We start from the raw sequence: 11,822 nt of genomic DNA, 5'->3' as shown, positions 1-11,822 counted from the left end.
GTGAAGGTGTGACATGACTTGTGACAGGAAAGGGGCAAAATACACCAGGAGAGGACCGAACTGAAAAGGTGGGGAACAAGGGCAGAGTGTTTCCATAAAACACACAAAAAGGGTGTTGGAGCTTTTTCTTGGAGCAGAATTTCGGTTTTTTTTTTCTGGGGTACCAACTAGTGTAAGGTCTATAAAGTAAAATGTACATGGGATGATACAGATGCTTCTCCGCAAGGCAGGAAATATTAATTCCTGGGGGGTTAACAAGCAGCATGAACTCTTCTGGCACTGCTCAGTTGGGTTGTCCCTTAGGCTGAGGAAGCCAAACTGGTTCCCATGGCTTTCACCACAGCTACAGCATTGCTGCAGTGAAGGTTGGAGGTCATCCAGATCACTGCTGGCTCCAAAGAGCCATATAAACTGCTTCAGGGTCATAATTTTATTATTTTTTGTACCTGCTTAACCTCAGTTATTGGGGTGGGGTTTTCCCATGAATGTGATCATTGTACAAAACCACGTAAGACAAGTTCTGGTTGAATGAAAGACCTCTAGGACTGTTCTTACAGAATTACTTTTATTTTAAAAGCTGCATTAATAGTTTTTATGGTCATGATGCAAGAGCCAGAGCAGTCTATTTATGGATGTTTCTGGTTTATTTAAGTCTGTGATGTGTTTAGGGAAAACAACCAGGTGTCATGATCTCCCTAGTCCTCTGGTAATCCAAATATAGAAAACAAGTAATATCCAGCTCTTCAGCATCTTCAAAAACACACCTGAACTTCTTATCCACAACATGAAAAACCTCAGAATGACAATCAGTTTTCCTAATTAGTTTCTAATATTTTACCCAAGTTGTTTAACTGAGTCTCTATAAATGTAATATTTTATATGTTGTCTGTTCATAACATGTGACCTTTTAATTTTTATTATTGGTTGTTATTGTCATTTTCCCTTCAGAAGGAATAGAAGTGGGATCCATAACAAGGTTATTTGGGGAATTCCATCCAGGGAAGATGCAGCTGTGCCACAGCGTGGCAGTCACCTGTCAAGTGACTGGTTCACCTCATTGAAATCCAATATTCAGACACCACAGCCTTGGGAAATTTGCTAATTTGGGCACTTTCCTTGACTTTCTAAGTGCTTATTACTTTCTAGCAGTTGCTGTTCCATAAAATATTAGACTGGACTTCATTTGATCATTTAGTTGACTACCTAAAATTACCAGCTCAAATTTGAGCACTTGTCATCTTGTGTAGAATCATGGAATTCTGGAATGGTTTGGGTGGGAAGGGAGCTTTAAGGCCATCCAGTTCCATGGGCAGGGACACTTTCCACTATCCTAGGTTGCTCCAAGCTCCATCCAACCTGGCTTTGAATGTTTCCAGGAATGGGGCAGCCACAGCTTCTCTGGGCAACCTGTGCAACAGCTGCAGCACCCTCACAGGGAAGAATTTCTTCCCAATATCCCATCTATCTCTGCCCTCTGTCAGCAGGAAGCCATTCCCCCTATTCCTGACACTCCAGGGTGACAGGTACTACAAAAAGGTGTCAGAGATTGGGACCAGGAGTCTTTCCTCTTTCTTTGCCCAGCTAAATGGGACTTTTTGTCTCAATAACCTGGGATGTTATTTACTGTATGAATTCAGTGAGGGCATGTGGGAATGCCTGTTATATTATGGATACTGTAGTACATTTTCATTCCTTTCCTTCTTTTGTTCCCCTTTGACTGCAATGGTGGTGAGGGAAAAGCTGTGTACATCCACAGGGAGGGGACCTTCCATACGGAGCAGTTCCTTGCTGTTGCTGAAAGGTCTGTGAGTGGAAGAAAGGAATATATTAACTCACAGATCAGTTGGAAGATGTTTTCTGGAGGTCCTGGAGATTGATTTGGCAGGTGTTCCTTTTGGAAACCTCTGATGTTGCTGTTCCTCTCCCATCTCTGCCACTCTCTCCCCACAGCTCTCGTGTCATTGTCCCTTGGCACAAGATGATTCTCCTCTCTTTTTGCTACTCAGAGGTAATGGGAGTTTCCCAGGCAGCTGGGGACAGTACTAGCTGGATCCCGCATTCTGCCAGCTGATGGGGGTGACTTAAAGGACAGAGACACCAACAGAGAGAATGGTCTTATTTTACTAGGAATAATAAGGCACCACAGCAGTAAAATGATACATTTAATCAAACAATCAGCTTACTATGTGCTTGGTTTTAATGACAAACAAAAATTAGCAAGGTGACACACCTAATCATTATTATACAAGAAAGAGAGAGAATAGTGATTTACAAAGATACATCACCAATTGCCTAAATACTTTAATCACCCAAAGTCTGCAATCGCTGGGGAGCCCTGTTTCACAGAGAGGATCTGGACAACCCTTCCCGGCAACTGGGAAAATCCTATGTGGTGTGTCCACCCATAGCTGAGGTTTCTGAATTTGCCCGTAAAGGGAGTCCAGTTTTTATAGGTCCAAATCAGCAAGTCAAAGTGACTTGATTGTATTTTTAGCTCAGGAATGCCTCGGTCTGATGGCACACTTCCCGACCAGCTAGGGCCAGCGCTTGGCCAGAGCCCAGGCTTTGGCTAGAAAGTTTTCCCCTAAAATATCATACAGACAAGCCTCTACTCATGTAAATTGGGAAAGTTTTTTAAAATGATACATTTCTTTATTTCTTGCAGATAACTACACGTGGTTATGTGAAAGTTTCTAAAGCAGCCATTTTGGTGTTAAACAGCTGGCACAAGTGTCTCGGTCATTTAATTTTAGCTAAATAATACTGCTGGTATACATAGTGACACGTAGAGAGAGACTCTGAAACTCAAAGACAAAATTAGTTTTAAAGTAGGTATGCTTTTATTTGGCCGGATGCACGAAGATATCGCCACAAAAACATGCGTACCACCCCCCCGCCCCCCCCCATACACTCACGTTTCCTTATATCCCCTATAATGTTACATTTACATCAAGTTTCAGAATAGATAATTTCCTGCTCCCCTCCCTCTCTGCGTTGTATGCTAATCTTTTTATCAGTCCTTTGCACCTGCACAGTTGTCTCAGGTGGTCATCGGGGGTCAGAGGGGATGAAGTAAAGTTGTCTTCCTCAGGGTTGACTTTTTGACCCTACTGCCTTGTGCATGCTTATTGATCTTTTGGCCACTGTCCAAGCCAGGAGTCTAGATTCATCTGGTTTCAGGGGCCCAAGGAGACTCATTATCTCAGTATCCTTGTGTGAAAAATGCGTATTTCATGACTGGCTTTTTGCAAATATTAAAATGAATATTATATGTGTTATGTTAGAAAGTCATGTTGTACTAATTTTCTTAAGTAGTGTGTTAAATATAGTTTTAGGTTATAACATAATGTTAAAATAGCAACTATGCTATGTAAGATACTTTTTAAAAGAGAGGACTCGCACTGAGATAACAGCCCAGGACACCTGAATCTTTCAGAGAAAAAGAATTTATTGCTCTCTTATCAGAAGAGACTAATGTCTTCCTGCCTCACTCAGCCCTGATGATGCCATTAGGATTCAGGGGAAGAAGCTGACACTGACCAGATAGAATCCTTTGTTTGAATGGAATTTATGCATCATGTATGAAGTGTATGAATATGCAACAGGCTGTTGCTTTTAAGGGTTAATCCTCTGTTAATGCGTTCCCTTTTTCGGGCTTATTTTGCCCAGAAAGAGGTACCTGGACTGTCCGTAACTCTTTGTTTTTATTGTCTCGTATTGTCCTAAATCCTAATTGTCCGAATTTTTATTACTCTAATTATATTACTATTTTTATAACAATTTTATTACTATTAAACTTAAAATTCTAAAAACAAGTGATTGGCGTTTTTCACACTTGCATCCTGCATCCTTTTTGATAAACATCCTTCCCCTTATTCAAGGGGTAGTGGGAGAAAAAATTAGCATAGGATGCTGAATGATTCACAGAACTGCTTATAGCAAAGCAGTCTCAATCAGTGTTTTGACAGATCAGACAAATAAGCGTGAACAGGTTTGTACGCCCCCAAGCGTACAAGACTGTTGGCACAATTTTACATTAACACAAACTGCAGAAGTAGTTTGTCTTTGGTCCAAAAATACTGAAGGCCTTTCTTTTAAGTTGATAATAAATGGTATGACCCAACCTTCTACTACCACCACTCCAGCCCAACCACCGCTTATGCTTAGCCCAAGACCATATATAATCAGGAAAATTGGTCAACAACAAATATTGTTCAGTCCGGCATGGTCTCTAAAACATGTCAAATTGCTGATGATGCAAAACAATGTCTCAGAAATTCAGCCAGCCTGTTTGCCTTTTTTGCAGACTTCCTTTGAGGTTTGGACCACCTGGCTGCAAAACCAGAAAGTCCGTTTTTTCTTTAAAAACGGACACTAAGAGACATAACCAGTGTTTTGGGAACAGGTTTTGGAATTCTAAATAGTATTGATTCTGAAGTACACTAATGGATAAATTGGCTGCCACAAAATGGTTAGAGATTTGACCAAATTAAAACAACCACTGCAATCATCCTTATTGGCTTTGGGAACACAGCAGTGCTTGCTATCAAACATATTACCAGCTTGGGAAAAGGTAAATGTAAGTGATCACAAATTGGTATACTGATGCACTTGGTGCTACACAAAACAACCTTTCTTTGGCTCTTAGCTCTATCCAGGCACAATTGTCGATGCAGTCAGTTGCTGCCTCAATGATAAGAGAAGGTGAAGAAGACACTTTTCATACTGAAATTCGGAAAAGAATTTGGGCAAGTCTCACAGATTTTGAAAGAGAATTCCAATCCTGGTGGAACTTGATGAATTTTACTTATGACCCCATTACAAACACAGCCACAGCTTTTGTGTTAACCATAAGCAATGCCTCAGTGCATTTGAGATTTCCTGTTATTGCATTAGGGCTAAATCATGATGGAGCTATTCCCTATCTTTCTGAACATAGAGAATGGGCCCGTCAAACTGGTGAAAAATGGCAAAATGTTAATTTGGAATCTTCTATTGTCCGAGAACAAGGCTTCATCTGTGAAAGTAATGCAATTATAGCTCAAGACGTTTGTTTGGACACAGAGCAAAATATCTGTCATTTTGAAATTCATCCTAACGAGACTTCCGAAACAGTCCTTAAATATATAGGCAATGGGTGTGGGTGCTTTAGAACTGCTTGTGATATGGTATTCATAGAAATGTAGTAGTGGATAGTAAAAATCATTCAAATTTTTGTGCTTGTAACTTTACAAAATTGCAGGATGTGATTTTTCTTCAGAAGCTCCAGTTACCTCCCATTACCTTTTACAATCTAATTAAATACCAATTCACAAACTACTACTGTCCTAGGGTGATGTTATGATGCTTGTATCCCCATCCGTGTGTTCTGTTTATGCTGGATATCATGTTCTGTGCCTTCAAGACTGGCTGTGAAGAGCGAATGTTTTGTTTTGGTTTTGCTATCAGCCGCTCCCCCACAGCTGGCGCGACACAGAGACAGGGCAGTACATGGGTGCTGCTTTTGCTTTTTGCTTTGCTTTTCACTTTGCTCTTGCTTCTGCTTTGGTCCCTCTTTGCTCTTGCTTTTTGCTTCTTCTCGTTAGTTAGTTTAGCTAAGCAGTCCAAATTTTCCCTGGACTGTTTCTCCTTTCCCTTTTTGGACCTACTCAAACATGCTCCAGACTGGGACCTGGGAAACACCGAGAGTTTGCACCTTGTGGCCTGCAGCAGCTGCCCCAGCACCATAGGGACTGACAACAGAGTGACCACTCCCAAGAGAGACTTTCTTAATTGGTCATCTTTTTCAGAGCGGTGAAAGAGTGGTGTCATCCGGTATTGTTCCTTTTGTGTGCTGGGGGGTGCTTTGCCTGTTACAGAAACAGGTTCTTTCCACTTGTCTCCAAGGAATCCTTCGCGACCCGGTTGGGGGCAGGGGCCGTGTGGGTTTGCTTTTCTGGAGGGGCCCCTTTATGGAGGTTTTCTCCCAAATTTGCCCTAAACCAGGACATTTACCTACTCCCATTGGGCTGAACATTACTTTGGTAAAGCAATTGTTGCTTCATCAGGACTTCATCAAAATATTGGAGAAGATCAAGAAGAATGGACAGAAAGCCCTGGTAACTGTTCACCACAAGGTGAAAGAAATACACCGTGTCATAGAGAGAGAAAGAAAAGATGCTGAACACAGGTGGTGGGATACTCTTTTTGGGTGGTCACCTACTGCCACAAGTGTCCTGAACAATATGTGTCATTCCATCACTGTCCTTTTGAGTTTAGTTTTGATTGGGGTTTTTTTATCTACAATCTTTCTCATTATGAATAGGAGAATGATGAAACAGTTAACAAAATTGACGTCTGTAATTAATGCACACAACTTGGCTGATGTCCTTTTTACTGTGGACATCTCCAAGACTATTGACACAATATAAATGAGAGGATGTGTTTTGAAATCGTCTTCAATTTTCTTTTGTGATTATATGAAAATTACTTTTGATTTTTGGTGAATGGTTTGGAAAAAAATTATTTTAAATTAACATTTCTTGATTTGTTTATTGCTTTATTGCCTTTGATTATATGATTAGTTTTGAACAATTGAAAGAATTGTTTTAAAATAATATTGTTTAAATTAATATGAATTATTATCAATATTATTATTAATATTAATTATATTTGTTTATTGTTTCCTTCCCCCCCCTTTCTCTGTCTTTTCTTTTCCTTCCCTTCTCTCTCTCTGTCTGACGTATTGTCTCTGCTTTCCTGTATATGCTACCAATGTACGACAAGTCCTAGAGACTTCCCAGCGATACTACAGAACCCTGCCGATGAAGACCCTTTGAAGCCTGTCGTGAGTCACCGGGTGCTGTGAAAGATGGTCGGAGGTTCCCCTCATTTGCCTCATGACCATCCACAGGACAGACATGGGACCCTGAGAACACCGATGGGATTTCTGGCCTGCCCGTGGTGGATGAACGCCAAAAATCCTGAGGCCCCTGAGCAGAATTCTGGCCGGCCAAGTGATTGTTCACAGCTGTGTCTACAGTGACTGCTTCTAGCAGGGCCTGGCAAAGGGTGACATGTCCTGTATGCTTGCACCTGCTTCACGACAATAGGCCAGGAATTTTCCCACCTCTTGGCCAGATGAACTTGCTGGGAAAACTTTGGTGGCTTCCCCATGGAAAAACCTTCATCTGCTCCACTACCACCGTGAGGGATGGAGATTGAAGCCCCCTGCCAAGGACTGAGACTGAGACCCCTGTAATTCTGATGCAGGGGTGCTGGCCTGACTGAATATCCTGGTTCAGAGTAATTTGGGAGAAAACCCCCAAAGGGGCCCCTCTAGGAGAGCAGATTCAATCGGCCCCTTCCCCCAGCCAGTCCAGGAGAAACTACCTCCTTGGAGAAAAGTGGAAAAAACCTGTTTATTAAACAATAAAACCTAAACAATATTAAACAATAAAACCCCTTGCCGCTCCAAAAGAGATGACAAACTGAGAAAGTCCCCTCCCCGGGTTGCAGCTGAGCTCACTCAGTCTCTTCTCATTCCCTCCGGTGCTGGAAATGTCACAGGCCAGGCCTGGCCTGGTGGGCCACAGGTGGAGCTGCCGGTGCTCTTCTGGTGTTCAGTCCAGAGCAGGGTTAAACAGGTCCAAAGAAAAGGGAAAAAAAAAACCCAGTCCAGGGAACTTCTTTGCTTCAGCTAGCTAAAACTAACTAAAAGCAAAGGAGAGCTCTGTCCCACTGTCTGTCCATCCGCAGACAACACAGTCCAGGAGCAGGAATGAGGAGGAGCGAGTGCAGTGTCTGAAAACAACCTGCATACTTCTTCTCTCCCCCCTTCACTCTCTGGAACAAGTCTTAAAGGTGCAAAACTTATTATGCAGCATAAACAGAACCAAGACGATTAGGGATAAAAGCATCATATAGTCAACCCAGGACATTGCACCCCTTATACCCATATTGTCAGCTTACTACTAAAACTAATATAAATTCTAACTCTACAAACACATACATTATACATCCAATATACAGCTATACACAGATAATGGTCATAACATTCAGCAAACAGTGATATTTACACATAGGTCTCACCCAACAATCAGATCTCCCTGAGGTACATATTGTGTTCTTCCATCTTTTTGCGTTACCCACCATGTGCAACCTGGTCCCTGAGCAAAAACAATCCCACAAATGGGTTTGTCTGTACTCGAGGCAGAATTAATCCAAACTGTCTTCCCTAAGACAAACCTCTGACATGCACCACTGGGACTTTGTCTCCATCTACTCTGTGCAAAGGATCAGATTGGGCAGGGCCCACTCGGTTAGTAGAGCCTCAGGTCTTAACTAACCAGGTGGCTTTTGCCAGATGCTGCTCCCAGTTTTTGAAAGATCCCCCACCTAATGCTTTCAATGTGGTTTTTAACAGTCCATTGTACGTCTCCACTTTGCCTGCAGCTGGTGCATGGTAGGGGATATGGTACACGCACTCAATGCCATGCTCCCTAGCCCAGGTGTTGATAAGGCTGTTCTTGAAATCAGTCCCGTTGACTGACTCAATCCTCTCAGGGGTACCATATCTCCAAAGGACCTGCTTTTCAATGCCCACGATGGTGTTACAGGCAGTAGCATGAGACACAGGGTAGGTTTCCAACCATCCTGTGGTGGCTTCTACCCTGCTCAGCACATAGCACTTGCCTTGGCGTGTCTGAGGCAGTGTAGTCTCGTCAATCTGCCAGGCCTCCCCATACTTGTACTTGGACCGCCGCCCACCATACCATAGGGGCTTCACTCCCTTGGCCTGCTTGATGGCAGCACACGTCTCACAGTCGTGGATAACCTGTGAAATACTGTCTATGGTTAAATCCACCCCTCGCTCTCATGCCCACTTCTAGGTGGCATCCCTGCCCTGATGGCCTGAGGCATCATGGGCCCATTGAGCTAGGAATAACTCTCCCTTGTGTTCCCAATCTAGGTCTATCTTGGACAGCCCTATCTTTGCTGCCTGGTCTACCTGCTCATTGTTTTGGTGCTCCTCATTGGCTCTAGTCTTGGGGACATGGGCATCTACATGGCAGACCTTCACAGGCACCTTCCCTACCCCGGTAGCAATGTCTTTCCACTCATCAGCAGCCCAGATTGGTTTTCCTCTATGCTGCCAGTTGGACTCTTTTCACCTCTCCAGTCATCCCCACAGTGCATTGGTGCCATCCATGAATCAGTGTAGAGGTAGAGCTTTGGCCAGTTCTCTTTTTCTGCAATGTCAAGGGCCAGTTGAACAGCTTTGAGTTCTGCAAGTTGGCTTGATCCACCTTGTCCTTCAGTGGCCTCTGCCACCTGCCATGTGGGGCTCCATATGGCTGCTTTCCACTTCTGATTCATCCCTACCATGCGACAAGAACCATCAGTGAAAAGAGTGTAGCGTGTTTCCTATGGTGGCAGTTGGTTATATGGAGGCGCTTCTTCAGCCCGTGTCACTGGTTCATGTTCTTCATCTGTGACACCAAAATTTTCACCTTCGGACCAATTTGTAATTACCTCCAAAATCCCAGGGCTATTCAGTTTACCTATACGGGCATGCTGTGTGATAAGAGCAATCCACTTGCTCCATGTAGCACTGGTGGCATGGTGGGTGGAAGGAACCTTGCCTTTGAACATCCACCCCAGTACTGGTAGTCGGGGTGTCAGGAGGAGTTGTGCTTCTGTATCAATCACATCTGAGGTGGCTTTGACTCCTTCATAGGCAGCCAAGATTTCTTTCTCTGTTGGAGTGTAGTTGGCTTCAGAGCCTCTGTAGCTTCGACTCCAAAATCCTAATGGTTGACCCTGAGTCTCCCCAGGCACCTTCTGCCAAAGGCTCCAGGACAAACCATGGGTCCTGGCTGCAGAGTAGAGCATGTTCATCACCTCTGGTCCTGTCCTGACTGAGCCAAGGGCTACGGTATGAGCAATCTCCTGCTTGATCTGGATAAAGGCTTGTTGCTGCTCAGGGCCCCAGTGGAAAGTGTTCTTCTTATGGGTGACCAGGTAAAGAGGGCTCACGATCTGACTGTACTCAGGAATGTGCATTCTCCAAAAACCTATGGCACCTAGGAAAGCTTGTGTCTCTGTCTTATTGGTTGGCAGAGACATAGCTGTGGTCTTCTTGATAACATCTGTAGGAATCTGACACTGTCCATCTTGCCACTTCACTCCTAGGATCTGAATCTCACGAGCTGGTCCCTTTACTTTGCTCTTTTTAATGGTGAAACCAGCTCCCAGGAAGATTTGGATGATTTTCTTTCCTTTTTCAAACACTTCCAAAGCTGTGTTCCCCCACACAATGATTTCATCAATATACTGTAGGTGTTCTGGAGCCTCACCCTTTTCCAGTGCAGTCTGGATCAGTCCATGGCAGATGGTAGGACTGTGCTTCCACCCCTGGGGCAGTCGGTTTCAGGTATACTGCACTCCCCTCCAGGTGAAAGCAAACTGAGGCCTGCATTCTGCTGCCAGAGGAATGGAGAAAAATGCATTGACAATATCAATAGCGGTGTACCACTTCGCTGCCTTGGACTAAAGCTCATACTGGAGTTCTAATATGTCTGGCATGGCAGCGCTCAGTGTTGGAGTCACTTCATTCAATGCAGAGTACACAGTCAATCTCCATTCAATGCACAGTCCACAGTCCACAGTCAATCTCCATTCTTCTTCATATTTACGCACAGGCCAAATGGGGCTGTTGAAGGGTTAGTGGGTTTTGCTGACCACCCCTTGGCTCTCCAGCTCTCGGATCATTTTGTGGATGGGAATCAAAACATCTCGAGTGTTTCTATACTGTTGACGATGCACTGTGTACGTGACAATTGGTATTGTTGCTTTTCTCCCTTCAGAAGTCCGGATTCTCAGACAGTCCAGGCAAGGTTTTCAATTGCTGGACACCCTTTCCCAACTAAAATTCTTTCATAGTCTGATAATTATGATACATTTTTTACAAGGAATTTTTAAAATCTTTGTTAGAGTTAAGAAAGTAAAGGACTTAGGTGTTTTTCTTACCTTATCAATATTGCAATGAAATTGATAAATATAGACCAACTTTTTTTTTTTAAATTTATTTTGAACCCAAGGAGATAATTCCCATACATTAATACATTTTGTGGACCAATATTTGCCATTCTGATGTAAGTTCTTCTTAACAATATACCTTCTGTGACTATGTTGACAACACTTTTGATGAAGATCCTAACTGGTCTTAGACACACATAGGGAGAAATTTGCTCAGCCAGTGTCAGTCTTAAGCATGCATATCAGAAGATCTTTCTATAGCTGGGGAATTTTCCCATGAAAGGGATTCAGTTATGGAAGAGAAACTTATCCCAGAGTTTTTGTTCTTCTTGAACACTACTTAAGGAACTTAGAGCCCATGTCCATTTGGATCTCTCTCTGCACAGAACCTTGTCATGCCAGTGCTTGAAATGCATCTCTAAGAGAATTCACTCGCACAGAATGAATGAGAGTGGAAGGCGTCAGTGGGGCTCACCAGGCCCAACACCCCTGCTTAAACCAGGATACCTAGAGCCTCCTGCCCAGGATTATATCTTAATAACTTTTAATGTCTTCAAAGATCCAGGCTCCACAATCTTTCTGGGCAGTCTGTGCCATGGTTCAGTCACCCTCACAGTAAAAAATCATTTTGTGATGTTCAGAGGCAATCACCTGTATTTCAGTGTGTGCCCACTGCCTCTTGTCTTTTCACTGAGCATCACTGAAAAGACACTGGTTCCCTCCTCTTTGCACTATTCCTTCTGGTATGCATGTGTGCTGCCATGTAGATAAATGTCAAAAACCTCCCTGAAGCCCAGGCAGAC

At 43.4% G+C, this 11,822-nt stretch overlaps 1 long non-coding RNA gene across 2 annotated transcripts in view; it reads left to right on the top strand.

Annotated features, from left to right (window-relative positions):
- Positions 1–7,440, top strand: part of LOC136564840 (uncharacterized) — a 35,213-nt gene extending 27,773 nt beyond the window's left edge. For both annotated transcript variants that reach the window (XR_010784762.1, XR_010784763.1), the window contains one exon: positions 6,766–7,440. This is a non-coding gene — a long non-coding RNA (uncharacterized lncRNA). The remainder of the gene's footprint in view (positions 1–6,765) is intronic.
- The last annotated feature ends 4,382 nt before the right edge of the window (positions 7,441–11,822 follow it).

The sequence above is a fragment of the Molothrus aeneus genome, chromosome 19 (assembly GCF_037042795.1).
Source record: "Molothrus aeneus isolate 106 chromosome 19, BPBGC_Maene_1.0, whole genome shotgun sequence".
Taxonomy (NCBI): Eukaryota; Metazoa; Chordata; class Aves; order Passeriformes; family Icteridae; genus Molothrus; species Molothrus aeneus.
This window is presented reverse-complemented; position numbering and strand designations above follow the sequence as displayed.